Genomic DNA, 17452 nt, shown 5'->3' with positions numbered 1-17452 from the left:
TTAGGTTGCTGAAATTTTGGTGCATCCCTAGTACTGTTCACTATTAGTTAATGTTAACTAATGTAGTAAACTAATGTTAACAAATGAAACCTTATTGTGAAGTGTTACCTACATTTTCATTAACTGCACAGGTCCATCAATATACAAAAATATTTTTTTTGTTTACTTTTACATGAATCATGTGAACAATTGAACTGTTATTAAGTTGTAAACTTTAGGTCCTGATGGAAAACCAGTTGAGCACCACGGCTCTAGAGAACGCCCTGTATGCTTACAGCAGTTTTATCTGTCCCTCAATGGCACACGCACACAGCCTGGGAATGTGAGGCAGCGCCTACGCAGGCAAACCAGGAAAGATTTAAGAGCAAAAGCAGGTCAGCATACAGTATATGACCAAAGATAAATGCATTCAACCACGTCAAAATGTCATTTGCTTGGCTTTTAAAATCGATAGAATTATGTAAAAAAATGGTTTTAAACCTCAAACGACAAGTACTCACTAGACCTGTGGCATATAGGATCGAGCTTCTCTATAAACGAGATGTTCATTTAGGCTGTTACTCTGTGTTTTGCTGCCTCTACCACCGCAGTCTCTTCAAAATGAAGTGAGCGCAGGAAATGGAGCAATCTGGAAGGGAGATTCCTGACGCCAGCACTCGGGCGAGGGTGTGGCGGCAGGTACTGCCCTGTAGACTGACGCTTTGCCAAGGTTTTTTGTTCTTTACGTATCTGCGTCCTCAGAGCCAAACCCTTTGCCAGATAAACATCCCACTCATGCGACATATATCCCTCAACTTTATTACAATTTCCTTCTAAATCTTGTTTTAAGTCCTAAATCTTTTCAAGTGTCCCTTCCCACAGACTAATAACTAAGAGAGATTCAGTAAAGCAATTCATGGATGTCAAAATATTTTTTTTGTTTCTTTAGTTTGCTCAAAGCCTGCAGTCTGTGTTTGCTTTGAGCCGTGTGGCAGAGCTGAAACATGCCCCAGGAGCTCGGTGACCCTTATCAGGCTGATAGGACAGAACTCGTGGGAGTTTCCCGACCGAGAGGAGAGCATGGCGACAGTTGCTGTTTAGAGGTATCTGGTTGCCCCTCTCACTTTCTTCTGCCTGTTTGTTTGCCTTCGACCTGTTGTGCAATATTTATAAAAGACTTACAAGGGGTAGCTTTGTTTTTCTGATAAATGAAAAAAGAAATAAATTATTAAATATATGATTAATGAAAAAATGTCATTTAAAACAAATAATAAGTTCATAAAAATGTCTATCTATATATCTATTACATTTAAAATGTAATAATCAAAAATAAATAAATGTCCACCAAAATATTTGGACACAAAGAGCATTTAAAACCAATGAATGTCTTTGCAAAAAACAACAGAAGCCTTTGGTTTGATAATTTAATGCAATTGAATTCATGCGTCAAAAATGTCCAAATTCTTTTTGTGGTCCAAAATTCTATGGATTGCCTATAAAGCTCAAAAATGCAATTTACACAATTTAAAAGTTAAACTATTGGAATCGAGACAAGAACAGCTTTTTATACGCATTCACTTACGCATGACTTTCACTTCACAAACATATTTGTTTTCCATCACAATATCATCATAATATAAAAGTAAAGATGAGTTCTTGGAAGAAATAGCCTACCCTGACACCGATATCACAGGGTGCAACAATACCAGGCTAAAAATCAGGAAAGAACAGCACAAGTTGCAATCTGCGTCACAACACGATGCTAAACCCAGACGCCCATGGGTTAACTCGTGTGGTGAGATTCATCCATAAATAAGCCCCTCCCACGTGATAGGGAGAATGAGGTTGACGGGGATGCAGTCCCCTCTGGCCCTCTGGTGCCACCAACGTTTGCCAGCGCTCCGGTCTGTGGCGTCTAATGCAGCATTAACAGCTGCAGTGCAGGCCTCTGCCTCACACACAAACACACACACACTCGGACGTAACCCGGGGACAGCGCCGCTTGACACGCAACAGGTTTCAGGACAGGACTGTCTCCCTAATAGAACAAATCGCGTACACGTAAACAAACTTCAATGGCAAGACACTGTTATGATACTGCCTGACTAAACAAGCTCAGCCGTCAACTAGCAAAGAAAGAAGGCAACTGACCGATTGTGACAAATCAGGAGGGATTAAAAAGAAAGTCAAATAACTAAAAATTAGATGACTATTCTAGTCATACAATCATTCGATATAATGAAACAGCATGTGCTTTAACTAGACCACACTGTGTACATGATAATGTGCTGATAATTAATCTTAACTATTGCTTATATAAAAAAGCTAAAGCAACCCATTTTACTTTTTAGTCCACCCTAAAATTAAGATTCTGTCATAATTTATTCACCTACATGTTGTTCCACACCTGTATGAATTCTTCTTCTGTGGAACACAAAAGAAGATATTTTGAAGAATGTTGGTAAACAAACAGTTTTGGTAGCTTTTGACAATACAAGGGAAGTGAATGGGAACTGAAACTGTTTGGTTACCAGCATTCACCAAATATCTTCTTTTTATGGGTTTTTTAAAAGACACGAGGGTGACTATTCCTTTATACAGCATTAAAATCATTTTCTAACCCTCACGTTGTTACAAAGATATTTTGAAGAATGTTGACTTCCATTATATGGACAAACAACATATACATTCTTCAAAATATCTCCTTTTGTGTTCCACAAAAAAGAAAACCAGTCACAAAGGTCCACAGATTGTTCATTTTTGGGTGGATTATTCCTTTAACACACTTTTGCACATTTTCCATAGTGCGGTTCTACCAAGTAACAGCTCTCTAAAATAACAACACTCTGACGTAACAATGAATTAGAACCAACTGGTTGTTTGAGTACTCACAAATGATAACATAACCTTCCAGCCAATCAGATTATTCTCTCCAGCTGCTTTCCAGGGCTAATCCAATGGGATTTGGAGCTTCAAATAGTCGGAAGCAACAACCGGCGCCTGATAGGAGCACAGCTCTGTCACTCATCTCTCTGATGCGGCTGCATTGGGAAGTCTAGCGCATGTGAACTGGACGCCAGCCAGTGCACAGTCACCAAGAGAGCAAGGTAAACAATTTCTCTCTCTCTCTCTCTCTCTCTCTCTCTCTCACTCTCACTCTCTCTCTCACATTCTAGTTCTTTCCCTGGATCCCTCCCATGACATTTAGATCCTTTTCATCAACGTGACCCTCCTCAGGACACAATTTAACCCCCAAATCAAAGGTGAGATGCAGAGAGAGAGAGAGAGAACCAGAGATTAAAACAGTCACGCTCTGAAAATATGACTGCGTCACCACTTGTGTTTCTCGTAACTCTGCAGAAACAAATGTTGTTGATGGAGGTGTGACATCTGCCCTCTTCCCTGCCAAAAGATCACAAATTTAGCCGAAGCACCACTTCCACCTGCTCTTCTATCATCCTACCCAATATATGGGGCATAAAATACATAAAGTAAGTCGCCTGTTATGATGTCTTACGGAGCCAAAGACTGGTCTCAGGTCAGCCTAACAGTAAATAGCCCGTTAAATCACTTACCTGTTACGAGGAGCCAGAAAAGATGTTGTAACGTATATCGGTCTCAGTATCAACCGTAAATATGCGTATTGCAATTACGGTACTGACACTTGTGGTATCCGACGAGTTGGCTTGAATACAAGGTAAACAAACTGCATTTATGTCAACAGCAACAACTATTCTTGTATCTCTCAGGAACGTTAGAGAGCAGCGTTTGTTTTGTTATTGCGTTTGTATTGTTAACCGTTTTTTCGCCCCGTACACACCTCGCGACGCCATCACACGCCCAGCAAACGTTGTTGCAAGCCGAACCTCTGCGCACACAATTCGAGAAACTCTATCACGTTCTCAGCATCCATGTTGGAGCTGCGATTGTGGAGAAACGAACTAAAATGTGAAATCAGAGAGAGTGGGAGAGAAAAAGAGATGGAGAAGACGAGGGTGAAAGGCGGACGAGCAGACGAAAGGGCTGGAATACACTCACAGGTAGGAGAAAAGCACACATGTCCGAATCCTCTTCTCCTAGCTGCTGTTTTCCTCTCGACGTGAAAAAGTGACGTAGCAACTAATCCAAAATCTCTCTCTCTCTCTCTCCCTCCCTCCCTCTCTCTCTCTTCACCAGACCTCCACCCTCTCCTGCTCGCTCTATTTTCATCTTGTTGCAACAGCAGAATCGCTGCTGTTTTTTTCAGACAGACACATGTCTACATAAATAGATAGCTAATAGACGCATACAAACACGCTCATTGTAATCGCAGAGACCGATAGTTGCTTCGAACGCTCGCCCGATCCTTCTGTCTCCTTCTCCCTCAGTTTGTCTCTCTCGCTCATTGTGACGCAGCACTTCATTCTTGGGTCTTTTTCTCTCTGTGTTATGACCACACAAATGCAGCATCTCGAAAAATCCACATAACGAGTGGGAAAGTGAAAGACAGAGAGCAAGAGAGGCACTTTGATTACAGTTGGCTTCTCTCTTTTCCTGTCTATCAGGTGTCCTCCTCTCCCCTCTGTCCTCCCATAACTGTTCCTCTACCCATCAGCCCCCCCCCCCAGATCTTCAGCGTCTCATCTGTGTATCGGAGAGACGTGCTGGTGTCTCGGTGAACTGAGATGACGGTGCCCCTGTGATCACCTGACAGCCTGCAGCTTTTAAAGGCACATCGCAGAGCTCTGTTTCAGTTATGTAACAACTGGGCTGTTTTGTTTCTCGTGTTTTTAATCTCGGCCTATTTGCTCGGCCTGTTTAAAATATCCAGGCTGTCGGGGGATGGATAAATCGGGTACTATGGGCAGGGACGGAAAGAATCTTGAATCTATGAACATCACTAGTGACGTCTTATAAAGTAACACCATTCCATCACTCGGACAGATTAGCGAAATAGACATGTAAGGTGTGATAAACGACTACATGAAAGACAAGAGAAACTGTAGAATCATGAATAGACATCATGATCATAGACTTCTTCTTCCTGTTTTATGATTACAGATCTGTAACTATGGAGACAGCAGAACAACATGGATTATGTCACCATATTCAAAACAGAAGTGATGCACGTATGAGGATACGGGGAGGGTAAACTTTGATAATCGCATCTGATATTTAAATATGCTTTTAATTCAATTAAAATATGTTGCATAAAATAATAATTGTAAAAAAAATGATTAATAATAATAATAATAATAATAATAATTATTATTATTATTATTAGTTATAAATGATTAATTATCAAAATTAAAATAATAAAATAAAGCCTTTAAGTAACAGGAGGTCAAAATGATTAATACATTTCTAAATCCTGATAAAAAAAAATATATTAAATTAATCTGTTATTAATGTTACAGAAAACCAGACAGAAGAACTGCTTCTCTGAAAATCCCATCAAATAGCAAATATTTGTACACATACTATAATGATAACATAACAGGACATGGCTAAAATTGTTCCATGCTCAGAGTAACCTGACTGACACACTTTAATACAGACCGCAGTTCCCAGCATGCTCCTACATTTGACATCTCAATCTAAGTGTGGAAGTGAGGCAGCCTGCAGTCTAATGACACACCACCAGCGGATGATAATCCTTCTCTATGCTCCAGAATATATGTTAGATTGAGAGGTGAACACTGTATGAAATGCTACACTATAAAGCATGATGCTATTCTGACGCAATGCTATTCTTTAATAACATTTGTCTTTAAGTTATCAAATATCTGCTTCACGCCTAAAGAAGAGCTTCTACTGTATGTCTCCCTAATGGTTTTTGAACCACCTTTTATCGCATTACAACATGGCACCAGAACAATGTCAACTGTGTATTGATTAAGGTATCCTAAGTATGCAAGAAGATACAGATCTATGGAAAATAGACTCTACAATGAACTAGACCCAACTGGTTGTTTGAGACAGAAATAAACGTTCATTCGTCTATATGTTGGCCTGCTTTTCTGAACGCAAATTAAATCTAGTCACAATTCACAGTGCATTCTTACCCAAGCTGTGTTTCAATCTATTTGTGTCAGGGTACATCGGGACAGCTATTATCTAACATTACAGTTATGAGGGCATCTGTTAAGCTGATGGCTGGTATGACTTCCACAACATCTATCTATTTGATGTGCACCATTGTCAATAGGATTACGAAATTCAGGGAATTCTCAAAGGTGGAAACTTTCAATGGGAATTAACTGGGAATAAACTGGTTAGCCAGGCTAGCCTATAATCATGGTTTAAACAACCAGATTTAATGCAAATTCAGCAGATTTTCTGGGGGTATCGTAGGGATCATTTATTTATTCAACATTCGTGCTTTTTTGTTGTTCAATGAAATAATTGATTAAAGTTATGCTCACAAATAAATCATTAATTGAGATCAATTTGTATTAGTTTGCATGCATGTCTGCTTATGACCAAACAAAATGTTTATATTTTCATTTCTATATGATACAGTTTTATAAATTATCTCAAATTTCCAATTAATTCACTTTAATTCCCGTAAAATTCCCCTTAAGTTTCCAACTTGGAATATTTCCAAAATTGCCCATCTTAACTTCCAATGGAAAGTTTCTGAAAAGTTTCCGGAAATGTTCAACCCCTTTGCGTTACCCTAATTGTAAATAACTTGAAGCAATAAATGCAGAGATGCATTGCACTTAATAATGCAGGAAATAATGCCAAAAAATTGGAGATCTTTTGGAGTCAGAATCAATAAAAGAATCAATAAAAGAAACAATAGCTTTTGTAATCTGTTACTGCCTTTTGAGACCATGATATATTAAATAAAAAAATATATAAAATACATAAATATATTAAATATAATGTAAAAAAAAAGAAAAAAGAAACAGGAAGTCAAATTGATTAATAAATATTGAATGAATCTGTTAATATTCAACTCTGCATAACTATATTCAACATCAGTTAAGGTGTGGTCACATTTACCATTACTCAATCCAGTCATTTCAATAGGAATTCACGCGATTGAGTTTCACAGGGCTGAAAAAGTTCCCCATGTCGATTTCTCTCATATTCAGTTTGATCACATGACTTCGCCACACTGACCAACGGAAACCTGCTTGGTTTGAAAGTGATTTCTGTGGGAGCTGTACTTTTTACAACGCTACGCTATAGACAATTGAATTTTGCCCACAAAATTTCACTAATGTGACCGCACCTTCATGCTGAGAATAGACTATCAAGTTGCATTCAGTCTGAACAAACAAATTGCCTGTCAATGAAAACTTTGTGTAGGACAACTAACATAACAACAAATGGAATTTGTTTGATTATTTTAACAAACTTTTAATTTTAGTACTCACTTCTAATAGTGTAATAGTAGAGATTTGGATTGAACCCTTCTGACTTTATTTTACCCCTAGGTCCAACCAATGAAGGATTACAATGTAGTTTAATATTAGACAGAATTGGCCACCCACATCAAATGAAGGCACTTTTTTATAAAGAAACATTGGATACAAGACAGAACACTATCTCTTTATCAATACAACATGACATCGCACCTTACCATGTCACAGGATATACAGCAACAGTGCATGCTAACTAGCGTCCTTCCTGTCTGCTATTAATGAAGTCATCATAGCAGGAAGCAGCAGGTGGGTTCATTTTAGCAGTGTCATCTTTGCATAGCACTTCCTGTCGACTTAATCTCTATCAGTGCGGGAGCCTGGTCGACTGACTACACATTGACCCTGAATAATGCACTTTTTAATATAGCTTCTCAAAGTGTCTGCTCAAATAAAACCTTGGCAAAATAGAGAAATGATGATCATGGCAAAAATGCCACGACAGCTGATTCTCATGCCATCAAGGAGTTTTATATGAGGTTATAATACACCGTGAGGGTGAATTCCCATTATTTAAATTTGGTGGAGGGAAACGATGATATGGCTAACCTTATTCTGCTTATTTGGCTTGGATGGATGAAACGGCAGATTGCCACTGTAAACACGCAATGGTGAATACAAGTGACAAACAGGATCTATATTTTGTCGCAAATCTATTCAAAAATAATATGAAGATGTTTGCTGATATGTGGACACATACCTTTAAAGTGTTGCAGTCGATCTTCATCCCAGATTCACTACAAAACAAAAATAGGTACAAATTGATATAAATTGCATTTTATACACACACATATATATTGTACAACTAAATGATGGTGAGTTCAAGAATTCCTGTGACATGTTTGAGTTTGTCTGATGAATCAACATTCAAAATACTTATCCTACTCTCTTGGATAGTAACTCTAATTATTATATTTCTCATTTTAGCTGATGCTTTAGGTACAGCGACAGTCCCCATAAATCAACCTGAGGTTAAGTGCTTTTATTCAGTGGCACAATAATGATAGTTCATGAATCATATCTTGTGGGGTTTGAGCCTACAACCTTTTTAAGTTACCCGTCCAGATCCATAGTCAATGCTTTCCAGTCAGTGGTTCACTGTGAACTGTAAATATCAAATAAGATAAAAAATGTATTAAAAGTAAATAAAATAAAAACTATTTTAGTGTGTAAAACATATATTTGAATAATACTTAAAGATAAAATATATTTAGTTATTTAAACATATTAATTAAAAGATAATACAAATTAAAATAAACAATTGTTTTATTTTAAAAAAATTGATTAAAAAAATTAAAATAAATAAATTCCACTGTGCAAAAAAGCGCCACCCAGTGGCAGTGGAAAAATACATGCCTGCTTTGTTTACATCAGAAATAAAAGGTGCGCACTTGACTAAAAACATCATTAGCTGAAAAATAAGAGGCTGATGGTGGGGGTAAACCTCATATATTTACCTCACGGAACAGCAAACAAGCAGAAATGAAAATAAGGACCACATAATCAATAGGTTACATAAACCCAGTCATATAATCAAATGTACAGGTATTAAGCCTTTCATGCAAATCTGAGGTTATTTGTATGCTCAGGACAGCACCAAACTATGTGGTTAATCGACTGATGTCTGTCCGGAAAATTGACATGTTTTAATTAACGTAAGAAGAAAAAACGACCGAGCTCACCTGTTATGGTATTCCTGACTGTTCGTGATGAAAACATATTACATGGGTCAGGGCAAAGCACACTGGCTTGTAAATAAGAACTGCGTAACATCCTATCTTTGCCACGCCAAGTAGGCTAGGCCACACACACACACACACACACACACACACACACACACACACACACACACACACACACACACACCTTTGTCGCAGCAGAACCCTCCTCTTCCCTGCAAACCCCACCTTGATTTGTTTCTTTCTAAGAATCACCTGTAGGCTAAGTTATATTTAACTCAGGATAATATTTCCATGAAAACTAGTCAAGGTAACGTTATTCCTAAAGCATCTCAATATACATAACTGACAGCATCCTTATAATGCACCAAATCAGGACAGATCTGACTTACCTATATATATATATGACGTTTTTCAAATAATAAATACATTATTTTGTATTAACGTTAGATCAAAAACACAATGATGCAAAAGTTCATCAACATGTCACACAAAACAGCAAACATCTTCCATGAAGGTGGATTATTTACAACAACGCAACGCCTAATGTTAAGTGCTTATCAACTTTACTAGATAGAAAATACCCCACTAACCTGAACACACGTGTCGTTGTGTTGTTCTGCCTCTCAATGATGTCAAACGACGGATGATAATTACTTGAACTGCATTTTTCAATTGCAAAGCGTCGTGTTGCCGAGCGAATAGAATGTTCTACAGTGCATCAACGAGGCCCCGCCCAGCTCACACACCCCCGTTTTCTGATTGGCTGTCTGTCTAGAACGCAGTATGTCGTCAGCAGAATCACATGCTTTTGACGCATGTTTACAAACACTCGAGCGAATCACATGTCGCAGAGCCGTATTGACATGTATCGCGACTGCTGGGTTATTTGGATTGTTAGAAGAGGCATTTCCCTTTGCGCTACATTTTGGTGTGAGACGTGCCGTTCAAATCATACGACAAATTTGAGTGTCCTGTCATCGAATGTGACCACACTATGACCCCTGCAAGAAAAAGGCGTTTCCACTCGGCTGTTGAAAGTCTTACTGGCTGCAAACATGATGAACATGTTTTTAATTTAAGATGTAAAGGACATTTTGATGTTTTCCTCATCTGGCAAGAAAAGAGCCCCCCCCTTAGACACCCATGACTATTGTGGGTATTTTAACCTTAAATGCATGGTTTTTATCACGTTAACATTTTAAATACATTTTATTGTTATGTTAGTGTGAACATGATTAGCACATGCATTTTCATAAAAAAGATATATTTTAAGAGAAAAACACTGTTTTGACACAGTTATGGGGGTCTAAAGGGTCCCTTTCTGTTTTGAGCTTTACCTGTCACGTACTGTATCAAAATGACCTTTACATCAGAAATAATATTTATTTAATTATTAAAATTTATGATATATTTAATGCATATGTAATTAAATGTATGACTGGCACTATAATGACAAAATAATAGGCCTATACAACGTGTACTTTTAATATAAAAATGCTTCACTGTCTTTCCAGCTGCATTTCCAGCTTGACATAACATGTCAAAATATACATGTTCAGCCTAGTCATCATTATTACACCAGGGGGCGACATTTGTCCAAGAAAAGATAACATGGATCAGTTAACATTCTTTATTCATGATGCAAGTGTCATGATTTTACACTATGCTGGTCCCTGTACACAACAAGAGAAGAACTTTAGACTCATTGTGTCCAAGTTGCTCTTAACGTATCTTGCTTTTAATATATTTTTATGCCTAGTATGCCTTCAGAGATTTTTGTTGAGGCCGAGATGAATTATAAATAATCATAAATGATAAAGTAGGCAACTTAATTACAACACACACACACACACACACACACACACACACACACACACACAAGCACACAGACGCACGCACACACACACACACACACACACACACACACACACACACACACACACACACACACACACACACACACACACACACACACACACACACACACACACACACACACACACACACACATTTAATAATAAATCTAGGGCCAATATAGAAACAAACAGTTATGTAATTGCAATTGACGGGAATGTTCAGAGCTGAGCTGAGATGACGCTTGACTTGGGAGCGTTTTGGAGAACAGGAAATGAAATCGTTTAAATGTGTATTGCATCATGGTGGAAAGAAAGAGACATGTTTTCCAGATTCTGCATGGTCTTCATCAGATGTTGTGGCCTTGAAAAGACAACTGAAGAATCCCCTGTAAAGAGAGTTAAAGCATCTCACAGAGAACAATAGTTTTATTCATTGTATTTTCATCTGCTGTCCTGATCCTTCTTATGAAACCAGTTTTTTATGCAATGGTGACATTTTTTCTAATGTTTTTTTTCTTCTAATTCTTCTTTGCTTTCAGTACAGTAGTATCTTGGGTAACTGTTAATTTAACCAGAAACCTAACAAAAAGTTCATTCTTTTGATGTAACAGTAATAGCGGAAATTATTTTAAGATTAATAAAAAAATGTGAGGTTGACAAAAATTCTAGTTAGTAACGTAAACCATTACATTACACATTTAAGGTAATATAATCAGACTATTTTTTTATTAGTTTTAGATTACTTTTGACCTAACTCGTTTATCACAGTGATTTAAACAGGATAATCTTGTATGATATATATAAATACAAAGAGAAAGAAAATATATTCCATTCTATGTTATCAACAACATAATGTGCATTAAATATTACATTATGTCAGGGTTTCCCAAACTGGAAAAAGATGTGCAATGTTGCAATGCTGAGAAAACACTCGATTTTAAAAATAAAATAATTTCTGTAAATCCTGTTCAAATTCTGTGTGGGTCTCAGTTTTCAGTGAGAGACCCGTGACTAATCTGTGTGTGCAATTCCACAAACCTGGAAGACCTTCATCTATTTATATATAAATGACCAACATCAGCTTTAATAAGTGCATCAATTCTAAGCATGTAAGAATTCTCATTTAGTTCTTCTGAAATGCTAATTTCAGATATGCCGTGTTGATCCATCATGCATGTTCCAAACAACAGGTGCAAACTTTGCACATGTGGGAAAATGTGATAGCGTACTTGACCCTTCCGAGCTGCAGTAAAATGTTATGATCCAGTAATATTCTTAAACCAGAGGACTATTACACTGTCATATGGCTGGGTTATACAGGCCTGTTCACACACTAAAAACCCTCAGTACAGGCTCCTTCAAATGACCTCAATCAGGCACTTACTGACTGTATGCTGCTGATTGCATACTTAGAAATAAATGAATGCTTGTGAAAGTGTGGCTTCCAGTATTGACAACTTGACACTGTGGCTGTCCACAGTGTGTATGTGTAGTTGTGTGCACGTGTTAGCATCGCTAATAAAACTTAGCAGTATCATATTTTACACATGATGAAATTAAACACCCCCAGGCGCGACAACCAGGTGTCAGAGAGTGTGTGTCTGTTGAGAGGTCACTCTGGCTTGGACGGCTTGGTATGTGTGTAGTTGAAATTTTTGTTATGGACACACCCTTTAGGTCAGACTTAGGAGCAGCACATGACTGTGTCAAACTCTCACACAAAGATGGATGGAAATGTGCAAACGCCTTATACTTGCGTAAGCAGCGATATCCTTCGCGCCACTTTACCCTTGTGTATGCATGTTTATGTCATGTACTCACCCAAAGGAACATTTAATTGCTTTATTACATCGCGTAAAGGAATATTCAGAGTTGAATACAAGTTAAGCTCAATTGACGGCAATTGTGGCGTAATATTGATTACAGTAAAAAATAAAATTTTAAATAACTTTTCTTAAAAAGCTAAAATCTTGGTTACAGTTAGACACATACATTGGAAGTGAATATAGACCAAATGTGTAAAATCTAAAATACTCAATAGTTCTGCCACAATACGTAAACAATATTCACTTTAATATGACTTTGTGAAGAAAACGCTTTCTGTGTAAAGTTCGCCATGACAATGCAATGCCATGAAATGACAGTAAAAAACAAATAATTTAAACAGCTTTACAGCTCAAACAATGCACAAGTTTTACCTTAAGAATTAATGGCTTTGTTCAGATCGCTTTTGAAACTGAGACACATGTAATTTTCTCAAGAGAGATTGTCGCAGATTGTCTCCATTTGCTCTACATCCCTTTGCTGTCTTTGAGAAACAATGTATATTGAAGATAAATCAGCAAATCTCTGCAGATGTTCTCTCTGTTTCACTGCTATCATTTTTGTCTTATTCTCTATCCTCCATCCAAATGCTTACAGTGAAATCTGGAGGTCAGCCCACGTCCAGCAGCCTCCTCTGACCCTCCTGTAAGAACAGTCAGTCACGTATAGCGGTGGATTATGTGTTCTCTATAGTATTCTGAGCACACCCTATTGCCATAGGACATCGATGACAGTCTGTGTGTATTAATAACCGTCTGGTTTGTGACTAGGTGTAGGGAGGGATGGAATGAAGAGGACTTTGAGCTGGAAAGATGGATTACTCTGAAAGGCTAAACGGTCATTGAGTTCCAGGCAAAATAAAGGCCCTGCATTAATAAAATGCACAATAATATATTCTGTTGTTTAAATTGGGTGACATGATCCTGATAAACACTCAGGGTTGCAGAAAGCAGAGTGTGATCCATAAATCATGCATGAACAATATGGGCCAAAGTGTTGATTCTTACAGAATATCAACTTTATTTTTCTTTATATCATTTGAAAGTTATAAAAATATATTGGAAAATGTTTGCAATGCATCATTTACTTCATCAGTTATTTGTGTCATTATACCAATCACTGAGTAATTTGGTTAAATTATGAAAAAATGCAGATATTATTTAATTATGTGCATGTAAGATACATAAAAAAGAAAATAAATAATGGTTTAATATGCATTCCACTACAGAATGCTATCAAACAATAAATAATCTGAGTTGTAAATGATGCTATGGTGGAAATGTCCATGACTTCAAGAAAAATCACAGAATTCTCTTGTGATGCATGTATAAATGTTGGACATGGCAAGTCGACAAATAAAACCATTGAGAGTGTGAAATTTAAGTGCCCACGCCCTTATTTTATGACTTCCCTTTTCTTCGGCTGATAGAGTGACCAATCTGAGTGAAATTCTGTTCAGCTTTATTGTCTGAATGCCTCTCGCACACACAGAACCATCTCCAGACCATATTGGTCACAGAATAGATTAGATTAAAGCAATATGGATCATATACTTTTATTGTCCTTGAAGTGAAAAGGTGTTGATGAAATCAAATTTAGCAAGCAGGGACTGTTTCTTGTGCATAAGAGTGTGTGATTTTATGTGTAGTAGAAACAAAGCCAAAGATGCATCAGCTGTGCTTCCCTTTAGAAAGGGGGAAGCCGCCAATTCGATACATTTCCTGCCCAGATCTGTAAGGGCCAGATGTTTTCCAACCCCGAGAGATAAAGACCATGTCAACATGAAGCAGTCAAAATGCTCACATAAAGCAGGAAGTGGGTAAACATTCTTAAGCTCACTTATTCCTAATAGAAACCTCCTGAGGGTTCAGCTTCTATAATGGGGACAGAATGGTCACATGAAATGGCTTTCTGTAGTCTATATAAGAGCATGTGATCACCCAGGACATTTACCCAATGTTTACTTTGATTAGAATGCATTGACTTTCAATTCACCTGCAAACGCCTCTGTCAGAAAGATGAGGGATATTTGAAAAAGACGTCTCAAAATATAATATCAGGAGTAGAAATGCAAGTAATACAATTAAACATTTAACCAAGTTTTAAACCAAATCAAAGAACAATATAATATCATCTATATAATATATATATATAATATATTATAATTAAATATAATTATTTATATAATATAATTATTTATTAAAATAAGAAATCAATTTAAATAATAATATATAAATAATAAAAATAGATAGGCATAGACTCCAGCATGTGGTTTGGAGAACAGGATTTCCATGCAATTATATCCATTAGAGAGCTTTTCTCAGTAAACATTGATTAAATTATTATCATAACTCGAATTAAATCATGCCTATTCCAAAACTATTAGTTAGAATTAAAATGTGAGGTGGTCTTCAATCAGAACAGAAAGCTGTACCAAAGATAACATGAACTAAATATTTTTTTTTGTGGTATTTATGTTAATTTCAAGTGTTCTAGCCTAAATACATGAGGTAAGTGCACTTTGCACCCTTCATATGTCCTCTATCTTTCCCTCCCTTCATCTGCCTTTCTCTCTCTGTGACGACAACAGACTCTCCAGGGATTATCCGACCTCCCCTCCCTTGGCTGGTGTGGCCTGAACCCCCCTGACACATAACATTCTTGGACTTCTCTCACTCTATCCCTCAGCAAGGCTATCTAACCATCAGAGTGAGGCGGAGGAAAACTCGACAAACCTCACAGCTGCGACAACACACACCTTCACAGGGCCGACAAGAGAAAACACCCTGCTGCCTTGGCTTGGGTGGGAGTGTGGATATATGTGTGTGAGTTTAATCTCTGACTCCTTGTGTCACACACTCTCACACGCGCAGAAAGAAAAAAAAAACTGTATTTTCTGCAAGAAAAACAGATAAGCTCAGGATTTCTCTTGGTCAAACATGTGTTTTGATGATCAATGAGAACAAGTCTGGACAAAAAAAAAAAGAAGAAGATTTTGGACATGGAGTTCTTGGAAGAAATAGCCATATGGATACATGACCATTTAGTGCCATTAAATAACAACAACAACAAAAAAATTCTTCTATTGATCATACATAATAAATTATAAATATTATCATTATATTTTTGAAGCCCTGTCACTGACATAAATATTGCTTTATTAAAGTCAATTAGCCTACTGACAATTAGACTTTGTTCCTGGCTGGTGGAAACACTTTATTTTGTAGCACACTTGCATTTTTACCATGCATGAAAAACACAGAAATGACGATTAAAACTTTTCCTTGCTTATGGCCTGTAAAACTATTATTAGTGACATGGCGACAGCCAAGGAAGGGAACAATCTCATAGTCTTGGCGGTGCCAAATAATTTCTGTATGAGCCATATAACTTGTTCCTCATTTGGTCATGCCACGAACATTAGTTCAATTTTGCTGATAAATCCTCTGACAACTAGATTACTACCTAGTTGAAAAAAAGTTATTTTTCCCTGACAAATTTTTTTATAAATTAATGACCGTATTTTCTGCCTGCTGTTCAAGAATGGCTCTTTCAATCGATTCTTTGCAATGAATCTGTCAAATGGGTGGGTTTGCAAAACATGAATCATTTTTAATGAATCGTTTCGCGATTCGGTCTTAATTATTCGAACAACTCACCGTTTAGAACACAGTGAACTTACCACTTTACCCAAAGAAAACTGGACTAAACCTTCAAATGCATCCAATCGTGAAAGACGAGGAGGGTCTTTGTGAAGATGAACACCGGTGTACTGTAGGTAACAAATATTTAGTAGCCTATGTTACAAAATAACAAAAACGTACCATGGCATATCATGGATTTTTAGATGTGGTGTCTACGCTTGGAGTATCATGTCATTACTATGCTTACTGTACACGCAAATCATTCAGTAGGATAATATAGGCCTATAAAAATATGGTACATGTCATATGTCATATGTTAGAATCTGATACCCAGGGTAGGCTTATCCATTAGTAACGGTTATTTTGAGGTCAACTGTCCTAGTCGTTCTTTTCCGTTAGCCTAAGTCATGATATGAATCGAATTTTTCGAGAATTTTTCTCGAACAAGAAAAAATGTAGTGCAGGACTTGATTTTTTTATCGATTGAGAATTGATTGAATTATTGGATGGTTGTTGTTTGCTATTGCTGTGATTTCATGTGAGTGACAGGTTGTCCTGCCCTCACACCTGTAAACACATCATCATCATCATCATCATCATCATCAGAGTTAGAAATTAAGAGTTAAGAGGTCTTTTTTTCCCCAGTGCTGGACGGTGTTTGATATTGTTCTGGATCTACTGTAGGTTTCTGAGGTTCTGGTCTTCAACTCATCTTTTGAATGTTGCAATTTTTATTGATATTTGTGCTGGTTTAGAAAGTTTAGCCATTCATAGCTTAATTTCCAGGAGATATTTGTGATGTGATATGATTATCCCATTAACAGCAGAACTCAGCAGTCAGGAACACATAAACGCTGACTTGCTTTCTCTTAAACTGATTAGGGACCACCGAGCCCCACCCAAATCCCTGCATTATGATGTCATCACCGTCTCTTATACAAACCAGCTGTTTGCTTAAATGGCCTTTAGAGACCATCCAAATTTTTGCACGTGTGTACAGGATTGAAAGAGAGAGATGGAGTGAGAACATATGTGTGCATTTCATATCAAACAGA

General features: G+C 37.3%; 1 long non-coding RNA gene across 1 annotated transcript; it reads right to left on the bottom strand.

Moving 5' to 3' along the window:
* Nucleotides 1-1540: 1540 nt before the first annotated feature.
* LOC309481479 lies at nucleotides 1541-9793 on the bottom strand. Its single transcript, XR_014200029.1, has 2 exons — nucleotides 6624-9793; nucleotides 1541-6575 (listed from the first exon to the last, which is right to left on the bottom strand). It is a non-coding gene; the product is annotated as an uncharacterized lncRNA (long non-coding RNA).
* Between the last annotated feature and the right edge of the window lie 7659 nt (nucleotides 9794-17452).

The sequence above is a fragment of the Leuciscus leuciscus genome (genome assembly GCF_965113295.1).
Source record: "Leuciscus leuciscus genome assembly, chromosome: 18".
NCBI lineage: Eukaryota > Metazoa > Chordata > Actinopteri > Cypriniformes > Leuciscidae > Leuciscus > Leuciscus leuciscus.
The sequence above is the reverse complement of the archived record's forward strand: the minus strand, read 5'-3'. Positions and strand labels throughout refer to the sequence as shown.